Source organism: Argiope bruennichi, chromosome 11, assembly GCF_947563725.1.
Source record: "Argiope bruennichi chromosome 11, qqArgBrue1.1, whole genome shotgun sequence".
In the NCBI taxonomy this organism is placed as follows: domain Eukaryota; kingdom Metazoa; phylum Arthropoda; class Arachnida; order Araneae; family Araneidae; genus Argiope; species Argiope bruennichi.
The window spans coordinates 35,758,146-35,770,572 of NC_079161.1; the positions used below are offsets into that span (position 1 = coordinate 35,758,146).

At 30.3% G+C, this 12,427-nt stretch overlaps 1 protein-coding gene across 1 annotated transcript in view; it reads left to right on the top strand.

The window, feature by feature from the left end:
- Positions 1-12,427, top strand: part of LOC129957611 (probable G-protein coupled receptor No18) — a 320,125-nt gene that overhangs the window by 192,957 nt on the left and 114,741 nt on the right. Inside the window, exon 3 of the mRNA XM_056070028.1 lies at positions 3,329-3,401. The gene's annotated coding sequence lies outside the window, so the exon portion shown is untranslated. The remainder of the gene's footprint in view (positions 1-3,328; positions 3,402-12,427) is intronic.

A 12,427-nucleotide genomic window follows, 5' to 3' on the forward strand; every position in this document is an offset into this window, starting at 1 on the left:
TATATTGCTGTAATATACTTTCAATGGTTCTATTGTGTTTTTGTATTAATGAAATGTGAATTGAATATACATGAATTATTATTATTGGTAAAAATAATTTATAATTCGATTATTATCAATGTATAAATCTTCAAACAATTTTTATTATTCTGACACTCCTTACTCAGGATCTCTCCTCGTCGGACCGACTCAAAATTGTCAAGTCCGTCCCAAAATATTCTCGATGTTGCTCCCAAAATGGACATTAATAAAACCAACTCAACTCAAACTAAACCTTAGGATCTAAATTTTTTTTGAAGCTCATCAAGCCTCTTTATTCCATGAAATTTTAACTAATCTCAATGAAAACAATATTTTACATTACCTGTTTAGTCATTCCGCCAAAACGTCAAACGCAATTGATGCGATAACAGAATTCAACTGGCCGCAAACATTATTTTCGGTTAAATATTTAATATTTTTAATCCTTTTAGTGTTGATTGTGAGAATCACACCTATGCGAAGAAGGTCGGAGCAATTTGATGAGTTTGTTAAGATTTGGGGAAAATGTATTAAAACAAAAATAAGAACAATGCTTAAAAATTAAAAAAGAAGGCATTTTACGAAACAAACCAAGAATAAATTAATGCCACCTGTATTCCAATATTTTTTGAAAAGTAAGACGCCTCTGTATACGCAACGAACATATCAGTATGAATAAAAATATATTGAAAATTCCCAAACTGAACTGTAAATCTCTGTATCAAAGACGGTTAGAATTATCTTTGATATATACAGGTTATTAAGGGAAATTCTACACAAGATACTATATAATGCATGCTAACTATATGATCCGATGGCGATTCTGTTCCCAAAATAGCCTTAGACCCTTCATGTAACTAAGCAAGATATACACACTCGCTTTACCCCACGTTTCGGTGACATTTATCCAAAATGACGACATACAGAAACTTATGACATTCATATAATCAGACACATATCGAAATGTCTATAGATAAGTATTGCATACACATCATACATTCAGAGTTGCGAAATCCAAACGAACGACTGGACATAAACCTATCGAGCAAATAACTTCTGAATAATGCCTTTAGTCAAATTTATGTAAAACTAACCAACTACCCTCTTACTTAATGTATTCTATCATTACATCCGACACCTTCGAAGCCCTGTCGATTTCAGACCTATCCTTGAACGAACTGTCTTTCTAAGCTATAAGTTCACAGCACGAGTGCGGTCGTCTGCACCAATTGTATTTCTCAAACTAAACATAACACCACTTTGTAAGGCATCATCCTTAGCATAATCATCTTGGCTAAGCAAAGGATGAGCTTAAATGGGAGCATTCATTCATAATCCAAGAGTTGGAGGAAAGGAGTTCATTGTTAAAAGGAGGAATAGGGATTTGAATAATGAGTTTGGAAATATGCAAGTGATGTAGATTTAGTTTCCGCTGTTCACGACGCCTCTGTTTATCTTGATGAATTCAGCGTTATTCCAAGGAAATTTGTATCGCTCAGATAAAGATGGATCATTTATATTATCTATGGAATGAAAGGGATATTTAAAAGGAATGCATACACAGTTGAAGGCGTAGACTAACTGCAGTAAGAAAGTACTTGTAATTAGAAGTATTTAAATTAAACTAATTTGATGACAAGTTCCTTGATGAACTAAAACCGAATATCGTACTGAGTTTAGTTTTCTCAACAGTTTAGATAACATTAAAAATGTATAGAGTTTTTATAAAAGAAGGATTGGGTTTAAAATATTAATAACTAATGCACAATAATAGATAATATACAGAACTGAATAAAAAAAATACCAATACTTTAAGCAGGGTTTATATTTTTTATACGCTAACATCGAATTGGAAGTCCATTTCTTGCCACACATGAAGTAATTGTCCCTATGACTGAAGCAATTGTTGTATCAATTCAATCTTGCAAATCCTAAAGAGTATTGGACATAGGTAGTAAACGCACTCTTTCTTTTATATATACCCATCCCCAAGGGGGTGGCCAAAGCATAATTAAGGACGAGAAGCTTCCGGTATGATGATTGGTTCTCGCCCTCTTGTGAGTACACGAAAAAGTAGGAGTCTGTCTTCTCCCCTCGATGAAGGGACGTACTTCCTCAGGGAAGGGTTGCACTGTGGCCGGTGATAGCCTTTAGGACTCAATAACAGTTTCAGCCAGTATTGCTGTTGCGGCGGTCCAGTCATTCACGTTTTTCTGTGTCTTCCATCGTTTCAGAGTTCTCAGTTTGTGATTGCATATATCCACAGATAGGTAGACGTTTCCTAATTAATCTCTTCATAAAGTTCGAAAGCAGTTTGGATATGCTTAACATTTTCATCTGACATGCAATGAGGGCTAGCTTTTACCTTTTTGCATATGCAACCATCTGTGAATTTCTTATTCTAGCTACAACTGTTTCTTTCATAGTGAGGTGACTTTTTCTTGAACTTGTATTGAAATGGACTTCGTACTTCAACAATGGGTTCACTTTTTGTCTGCTGCGGCATATATAATGACATCTCATAAACCGCCACCATTTTTTCGTAAAGAACAGCATCATAAAATAAAACTTTGAGATTACCTCCATCCAGGGATGTGTCGTATGAACCTTATCTCGCTCAGCGCATCATCCGGGCATGCTTCTAAAATAAGCTATATTCTCTCCTTCTTTCTTCGGAACGCTCTCAATCATTGCGTTGGTGAAGCTCTTAGTAAAAACGAAATGTTTAATTTCTTTAGTTAAAAGTTTAGTTTCTTTAGTTTAGTTTCTTTAGTTAAATAATTTTTTCTAAAACCTCCCAATAATTGGAGTCACAACAAATACACTCAACCCTTACGACAACCTGATATTCAAATACACACAGTAATCATACACTAGTTCCTATTCCAGATGATAAATTTCTCTTTTACCGTAATAAATTAAATTATATTATTACCGTAATATATTCAAAGTAGCAAATATATTGAAACGTTTTTCAGTGCATTTTGTTCCACTCAGCATTTTCTTATAATTCGGCTTTCGTTTGTTCTTACGGTTAAAAGAAATACATTTTCTAGAAGAAACTTAATCCGACGATCTCTTTATTGAATTTTATATCTGTCAAAGCAATATAGGATACTTCAGAATTGCATTCCAGGGAATATCCTCTAAGTGATATTGAGCATGAAATATGAACGATTTTTTTTAAATATATATTTTTAAAAATTCGGTTAATGCGCCGGAAATATTTTACAAACTTAAATATTTTGATTTGTCATTTATGATTATGCTTTTGAATTAATTTTTTATTCTTTGTTTTCATTTAAAGGTTGGTTTGGAACCCACAGAAGACAGAGTTCAAATAATTCGATGACGTAACCAGCGAAAAATATTGGAATTCAGTAAGGAATTTTATTAATTATCCTATTTTAGTTTTGCTCATGGTTATTTTATCTACTTCAGCCATTTACTAAGTTGTAAACCAGATTTTGAATATGCACTTTTGATTTCTGAAGTATCATACCTACTTGCATTAATCATACACATTAACCATTACTGGCTAACAGTAATCATATCGATACGATTAATGAAGCATTAATCATATAGATTACTTGCATTAATCATACATATTAACCATTACTGGCTAACAGTAATCATATCGATACGATTAATGAAACATTAATCATATAGATTACTTGCATTAATCATAAAAAAAACCATTACTGGCTAACAGTAATCATATCGATATGATTAATGTAAGTCATGCCATACTCTTCCGAAAAAGGCATTTCATCACGCCAATCAAGAGACTAACTTTTTTGATGACGATATTTCATAGGAAAAGGAGGCAAAATATTTCGGGCTTTGTAAAAATATGATAGCATGTTCAATGTTATGGGAAATAATTCATTAATTTTTATTACAAATAAAGTAATATTTAAATGCGATTATAATAAACAATTTGATAAAAAAAAGTAACTCTACCATTAATATTTAAATGCCTGCAATCAAGATGATTTAAATTATCTAATTAATTTTTGGCCAGGTGTACAGCTATGCAGGCAAAGGCTAAATAATTTAACGACAGTATTTATATAAGACGTCCTTTTAATACGAAAATACCCAATCAAATAATGTTCTTATATAAGTGAATATATATATATATATATATATATATATATATATATATATATATATATATATTGTTACGAATCTGTAATGCTGCTTCCCAGCATAGTTGGTTCCACCATCGGAAAGAATGTTTTACAGTCATCTGTATTGGACGGAGTCCGTGTGTCGCGTCGGAGGTCCCGGAGCTTGGCGACCATTTGGCGACTTGGTGGCGACTTTGGCGCCAAAATAGATTATACCCGAAACATCGAGAATTTTTCCGATCCGTCCAGTAGGAACGGAGATACGCCTCGAACGTTCCTGATTGGTTGAGAGGCTTCTAGCCCCGCCTCCTAAGACCAATACAAGTTACTGCAGCTGCCGGGGAGTAGGGTGAATTGAGTAGTCGAAGAGTAGTCGGAAGCGACAGAGAAGAGTAGTCGCGAACCAGTGGAGTCGAAGAGTAGTCGGAATCGACGGTAAAGAAGTGGCCTTCTAGAGATAAGTGGAGCAGCGACGGAGTGAAGCTAGTGCTGAATTAAGCTGTGCGCTACTGTCTGTAGTAGATAGTCTTGTATGCTGCACGTCTCGGCTGAAGATAATCGTCTTCTGTGCTGTATATAGTTGTGGTCTTTGTACTGCCCTGTGTGTCTTCGTGTAAATAAACGTCGTTGTTTAATTTTCTACTGCCGCCTGGTGATTGAGCGTTCTTCACACCATATAACTCCCACTATCCTAACGAACCCCGGGAAATTCCGTAACATTATATATATAAATAAACATTTTATTGTTTACAGATGAATTTTGCCTCATAAAAGGAGGAATTGAATTTTCGTGTAACCGTGGACAGCTGGTTAGAAACCTATTAAGACTTAATTATTTCTATTTGGAAACAAATATTTTTTGTTTCCTTTTTTCCCCCTGTCTATGGATAGTTTATCTAATTCTTAATTGATATTGAATGTGTAAAAATATAAAACACAATTGTTATTATTTGCTACATTAAGTACAAAAATTATTGTCCTATGAAAGGAAAATTAGAAGTTGTTCTTTAAACAAAATGGTTAAAAAACTGAATTAATTAAACAGATATAAGAAAAGAGTGGTTGAAAATTAATTTTGTATCAAAAATGTTTTTAAAGCAGAAGTAATGCTTCCTCATGTAATAGTATTCTAGAAATATAAATTTATGAACAGAAATGCATAATTTCACTTTACAAGCGGTTTTACGATATCTCTCGAAGCTGCTAATTTTGCTGCATAGTTAGTAAGTAGAAACAGTGAGTTTAATGTTGATATCTCAATTAGTTCTAATATCAAAAGAATTGATTTTTTTTCCATTTAAAATGCAATGATAGCAAATTATGATGCATCAGTTATCTGATAATGATTCTCATTATAGAAGCGATCATAGTGATTGTACTGATTCTTAGGTACATATTATATAACTAAATCGGAAAAACAAACGCATATAAGTTTGACACCTAAAACCTCATAGATCTAGAAATATAAATTTGGAATTATCATTAGAATTGTAATTACACACACTTTTGAACCACTTTTGGTCGCTTATTGGTCAATGCATTCAAACATAGGAGAAAAGTCTCAAAAGTTTCGATAAATGAAACATACTACGGTCTCTACATGAGTAAAATTACATTTTTATATCAGGCAGTCAAAATATGTAACCATTTTCATTATTACATAATGAAACACAAAATGCGCCATTTTGGGTCATTTTATTCAAAATTCTATCAAGTCGATTCAATATGGAGTATTTACCTATTGTGTCATGTTGGCATGTGATTCACTTACCGGGTTTGGTACATTTCTGCCCAAGTACTCCGTCCAGGAAATGGAGAATTTTGCAAACAGAGAAAAAAAAGGAGCGATAGAAAGTCCATATATATCAACTAAAAAATTGATTGTAAAAATTCTTCAGTTTGTTAGAGCAAAAATTAAACAATGATTATTCAGCATTTCAAAAATTAATATAAGTAGTTTTAATAGAGTGACTTATAAGCTTAAAGCAAACAATTTATTAAAATACTCTAATTCGTCGTATAATTGTTGAAAATAAATAAAGGAAATAATTATCTTACTTAAAGTGCGCAGTACGAGAACAGATTTTTTTTATTTAAATACACATTGTGAAAAAATTGTAAATCGAATAAACTGATCTCACCAAATTAGAAATAAATATTTTCAAAAGCAAAACAAAAGCAAAAAATGAAGGGAATGGAATGAAAATGAAAAATCTGGCCTGAAGACTTTATCAAGGGTCAATCTCAGGCATTTAAAGAAGGGATTTTTGTTCTGTAAGGGATCCGAGCTTCGTCCAAATATTGACCCTTCGTGACCCGAAAATCCCAAGAAATTGAGGTTTCAAAAGACAAGAATTAATATCAATAAAGATAGACAAAAAAATCTACAATGATAATAAACAAAATATTATTTCAAATCCAAGCAAAACCACAGCAAAGTTAAATCAAACCACTATTAGACCATTATCAAACTATAACACCAAAAAACATCAATAAGATATAAAAGCAAAGGATATACCAGTTGATTGTAAAAATACTTCATAAGATTTCACGAAGAAAATTAAACTTATCACTACAGACAAATATATTACACTAAATGTAACTTTATCGCGCTTAAAGCTGAATAAGCCTACAGTTCTTGGTTAAGATGCCTCTTCATTATATGAAATAAATTGAACGATTTTAGCGCCATCTACTGAGTTCGAAAAAAAAAACGACAATAAACTAGAAAGCATATGTTTAGATGTTAAAATATTAGAATATAATACTGAAAATAGATAAACTATCTATTATTAAAATTTCTATATCGCAATAGTTTTTAGTAAAAGTTGAGTTTTTAATGAAATTGCAATGGTCTTATAGCAGTTTGATTTGATTTGATTTAATTTCGCTGTGGTTTTTGCTTAGAATTGAATTTTGAAATAATATTTTTTTTATTATTATTGTGTAATTTGTTGTCTGTTTTTTATTGATATTAATTTTTATCTTCAAAAACCTCAATTTCTTGAGATTTTCGGGTCATGAGGGGTCAATGCTTGAATGAAACTCAGACTCCTCACAGAAAAAAAATCCTTGGTTGGTATCCCTACCTGAGAATGACCTTTCAGTAAAGTCTTCGGACCAGATTCCTCATTTCCTTCTTTTTCATTTCATTCGTTATTTGCTTTTAAACTTAATATTTAATTCTAATTTGGTTAAGCTCATTTGTGGTAATATGTAGCAGCATTGGCGCGCTCTAAATACAATGATTCTTTCTTTTTATAATTTTGAATTAAGAAATACTTAATTTTAAGTTATTTTCATAAATATTTCTTTAGTTTTTAGTTAGTAGTTTCTTAATTGATTTAAATCATTTTTACATTAATTTATGACATCAATATTTAAATACGAATAAAATGAGTCAAATGTTAATATTTTGACATTTTATGCAATGTATAAAGAAACACAACGATTATATTTTCAATAAATACAACTTTTACATTATTTTTTACTACACTTATTCATCAAATTTTTTATATCAAAATATTAAAAAAAATATTTAATTTATTAGAAGCGGAAACCTTGACACATAAATATACAGATAGTTAAAATATGCTTAAATTTCCAACAACGGTTTAAGCGTTTCCACGAAAAATTTCCGAAATTGTAGCATAATCGATATCCTATCAATCATTCAAGGCTCGAAATCGAATTCCTGACTTTATTAAATTCACTATCCATTTTTCATTTTTCTGGATCATTTAATGGCAACACGACATAAAGTGAAAAAGCATAAACTCGGGTAGACGATAAATGCTGAAATAAGAAACGACAATAGATTTGCAGAGCGTCGTTCGAATTCGAACAGACACTTTGGAAAATCATTGCATTTCTTAGGCGATTTATAACCACGGACCACAAAAAGAAGATACTATTTTTCGGATAAATTTCTTTTTTCACCTGTCAAAGTAGAAAAATCCGATGAAAAAGTGAAGGAAGCAGCAATTCGACAGCTCTCCTCTGTAACTGACACGGAAATAAAGTTCCCCGAAATTTTATTTTCCAGAATTTTAAATTCTTAGATGAGGCCTTTAAATATGTTTAAAATCTCATATATCGTAATAAAATAACATTTCTAAGCACAGAAATGTATTTTTATTATAATTTTGCCTAAAAAATTAAATATATTTTGGCTACCGAAAGTAAGTATATTGGAAACGAAAAATAATTGTTATAATTTTTAAAGACTAGGCGGCTTCGTCTTCTCGATTTCGCTCGCCAAGCCCGATATTATCCTCAAATGATATATGTTCTCGAGTTAGTAAGGTTTTCTAGACATTGATTTCCTCCCTTCAGACAACAAAAGTAAATGGAAATTCCATGAAAATGTCAAAAACGCTCATCTCCATATTATATATATAAGCTTTGAATTTAATGCATCCATTTTAATTTATGTTTTCTGTATAAAGTCATAAAGTTTTCGTTGAAAGGAAATGAATAATTAAAAAAATCATTAATAATTTTGGTATGATTTTGCATAAGTTGAATTTCAGAAAGCCGCGTTGATACATAATGTTTAAGAATAACTTAATAAAATCAGTTTCACTTCAGTAATTTCCATTAGTACATGTGTATACGAACACATTCCGTCTCAAATATTATTCCAATTTCTATAACAAAATCTGACAGTTAGTTACAGCAGTGAAAATTTAGATTTCACTTTTCACAATGAGAATAATTCTCGCAAGAAAAGTTTTGAATAATGAGGCATCCAAGGACTTTGAAATTGCTTGGATTTTAAAGAAATGAAAGAATAATATTTCTATGATTTGAATCTAAAGTACAGCAAGTATAATCAAATTATTTCTTCTATGAATAAAACATTTTTGAAAAGCTTTTGGTAATCTTTACGAAAATTAAAAGTGATTTTACATTTTGAAGCAATTCAAAACAAATTTTTAAAATGAGGAGTTTGTGTTTGTAAAATCTCTTCAAAATATCTCATTTTAAACAAACCGTTTCTGATTATGGAAATATTAAAAGGAAGGTGTTCATCGCAAATTTTATTCTAATGATTCACATTTTGTTTTGGTACAGTATTCATTAGAATTTTAAATATCCCTTTCACTTAACTGCTAAATTTGGAATACCTAACATATTAGTTCGTGTGTGAGGTTATATACAGTTTCAATAACGATTATGCTAATAGTAACTTTTACTGTCATACTTTCCATTAATGAATCTTAACAATTTCCAAAGATATTAATATTAATGGAATTCATTTTTTTAAGTTAAAAATATTTTGTCATCAAAATAGAATGATTTCGATATTAAACTGAGAACGAAGCAAAATATTGTTTAGTTAAAATAATTGGTAAAATCCAAAAATAATTTAATTAATAAATAAGTCCCCAAATCAGATAACTGTTCCGATTTTAACATTTTTTTTTTAATTTTATATGAAAGCATATAATCTCTAGATATGCCATTAAAGATTGCCTGCTTCGCTCATCTTCTATTTTTAGAAGGAATCTTAGAAAGAAGTGCTTTAACGTATATTTCTTATAGAGAAAATCTTCTCCCCGATTTCGGAACTTTTTCTATTATATGAAGGATCATGACACCTGTATAAGTTATAAATTGTCGTCTGTCTTCCACCATCCTTCTTTTTTGACAGAGAGCTCAAAAAATCTTTTTCATTGTAAATTCTCAGAAAAACACGAAGTAATTCTCTATTCCAAATCAGTGCCACAGTTTTGTCAATTTGTATATAGTATGTAATCTCATACTCCTTAGATACATCATAAATTGTCCATCTGTCTCATTTCCAACCTCCAGTTTGACAGATATTCCGAAACAACCCTTTGGCAGAACATCCACCCTCGAGAATTGAATAAAATTCGTGAATTTTATGTTTCTACTTCGCTACTTCCGAAAACAGGTGGACAATTAAAATGATGTTTAATGTGAAATTATTATCTTTACTTATAATAAATGTGTATGTGCATTGGAGCTCTACAAGTTGGATTATTTGACCTACAGCTACCCATCTTGACACATACATACTTTGGAGGGTGGAAAGGTGGGCCTAGGGCCATATTTTCCTTAAAATTTTTAACAAAAAATTTAATTAATTAAAAATTAGTCCAAATTTTGGTGTTTTTCCCCGATAATTTTCGAAAATAATACAGCACAAAACTAATTTTTGCATCATCTTAAAATTCAAAAATAATCTTTTCAATGTTCTAATGCTTTCACCTATACAGTTTGAATTTTTAGGTATTTTTTTTAATATATTGTCTAACAATTTATTTCGCACCAAATAAAATAAAAAAAAATTACATGCACGCGCATGTTGTAAGTGCTTGAGATAATTTAGTTTTATTAATATAAAACTAATTTGTAGGTTTGTATGTTTGTATATATATATTTATGTATATACACAAATAGAGCCTTAAAATAGTTTCATCTCTTTCAAGAGTTTAGCTCTATAACTAGTGCAATACACACATGCACATATTGCGAGCGTAAAATATGCACAGTATTGGGAGAATGTCATCTATTCAAAAGAATCGTCATTCACATTTTTTTCAGGCGAAACAACAAGATATGTTAGGGAAATGTCAGTAAAAGTGAGTCACGCTGCTTGGCTCCATTCTGTTTTTAAGCATGGTGAAAGCTTAGTGATGTTGGGGCACGCGATATCGTATCATGGTCTCGCTTCATTAGTTTTTCTGTAGAAATTCATTACAAAATAAGTAGTTGCCAATTTTTTTTGTTGTTCATTTATTCCAGTTGTGCAAACTGGGCTCTTTTAATGAAGAACAGTCTGTTTATCAACATAATAATGCTCCCATTTGCATTTGCTAGAATTTTCTGATTTCGAATTAATGCGTATAATGATAAGTAAGTTCAATACTTGTCGGAACCTTCTTAATATTCTGATCTAAATGCATTGACTATTTTGGAGAAAAACAGGGCAGAAGAAACAGTGTCTTTTAAGACACTATTTGAATTAGCTACCTTTATGCAGGAGTGAATTAATATTCCAAAGTCTGATTTATATTTGTCCATTCCACAATATACGTAATATGTAAATTAAATAAGCGTAAATTATGGACGTCAGCCTACAAATACAGATTCTGTTCCTTTTCATTAGCGTTGATTAGTTCTTTTCTATTTATGTAAAGTGAATTATGGATTCAATCCACATTCTTGCAAAGAGATGAAAGATCTAACTTCAGACAACAGAACGAAAGAACGTGGCGTTTAGGAATTTTATGTTAAAGTTTCATGAATTGATTTTATTTAATTTTTAATTTAATTAATACCAAATTTCATATAGTGAAAAATCACTGTTCTTATCCATTGGTTTTTCATATGGAAATTTCAAATCATAATCATTTTCTTAGATATTTTGTCAAACATTTGGATAAACAACGAAGAATAACACGAATTCATAATGCTATAGTAAAAAACGCCCATCGAACCATTTACCCATCAAATGATTTTTAGAAAACGATAAATCTGCAACTGCTGAATATAAAAATAGAATTTTATGACTGGAATCTGGCTTGAATGTAAAATTTGCAGGAGTTATAAAAACGTAAAATAATTTCAAGGAAAAAATGTTTCTGAAATATCTATTTAAAAAAAAAGTAGATAAACTCGTTTTACGACTTTTTGCTACGTGCTTTTTTATATATCGAATTTCAGACACATTTCTTCTATCTGAGAAAAGCTTTAAAGTATCTGAATGTGTCATAACTTTTTATATTATACTCTATGGCAGCAAAATAAATCGAGAAAACAATAGTGGTATTAGTTTTTAAGCTTTATATAAATCACGTATTTTAAAAAAAATTCAGTCATAATTTTCTAATCGGTATATATAAAATTGAATTATTTTTATTTGTTTTTATATAGAGATATATAGATTCAAACGATATTTATAGATATATATATATTATAAGATATATTACATAGATATATAAGATATATGTATATAAGATATAGATATATATAGATTTTATATAGATTCAAACGATTCTGATGGAACTTAACTCTTCAAAAGTGTAGACAAATTGTTTTATCCCCTCTAAAAATTGAAATGTTTATCTTATTAATGATACTTCTTTAAAATTGCTTACATTACTTTTCTAATTTTAATAATTTAATTTGATACACAAATTGGTAACACTTCTTTTATTTCGTTAAACAAATTTAGTTTCTCTATCAAAATATTCATTCGCATACTTTGGCAATTTTAAGTATCAGGTTTTAAAAAAATCTTC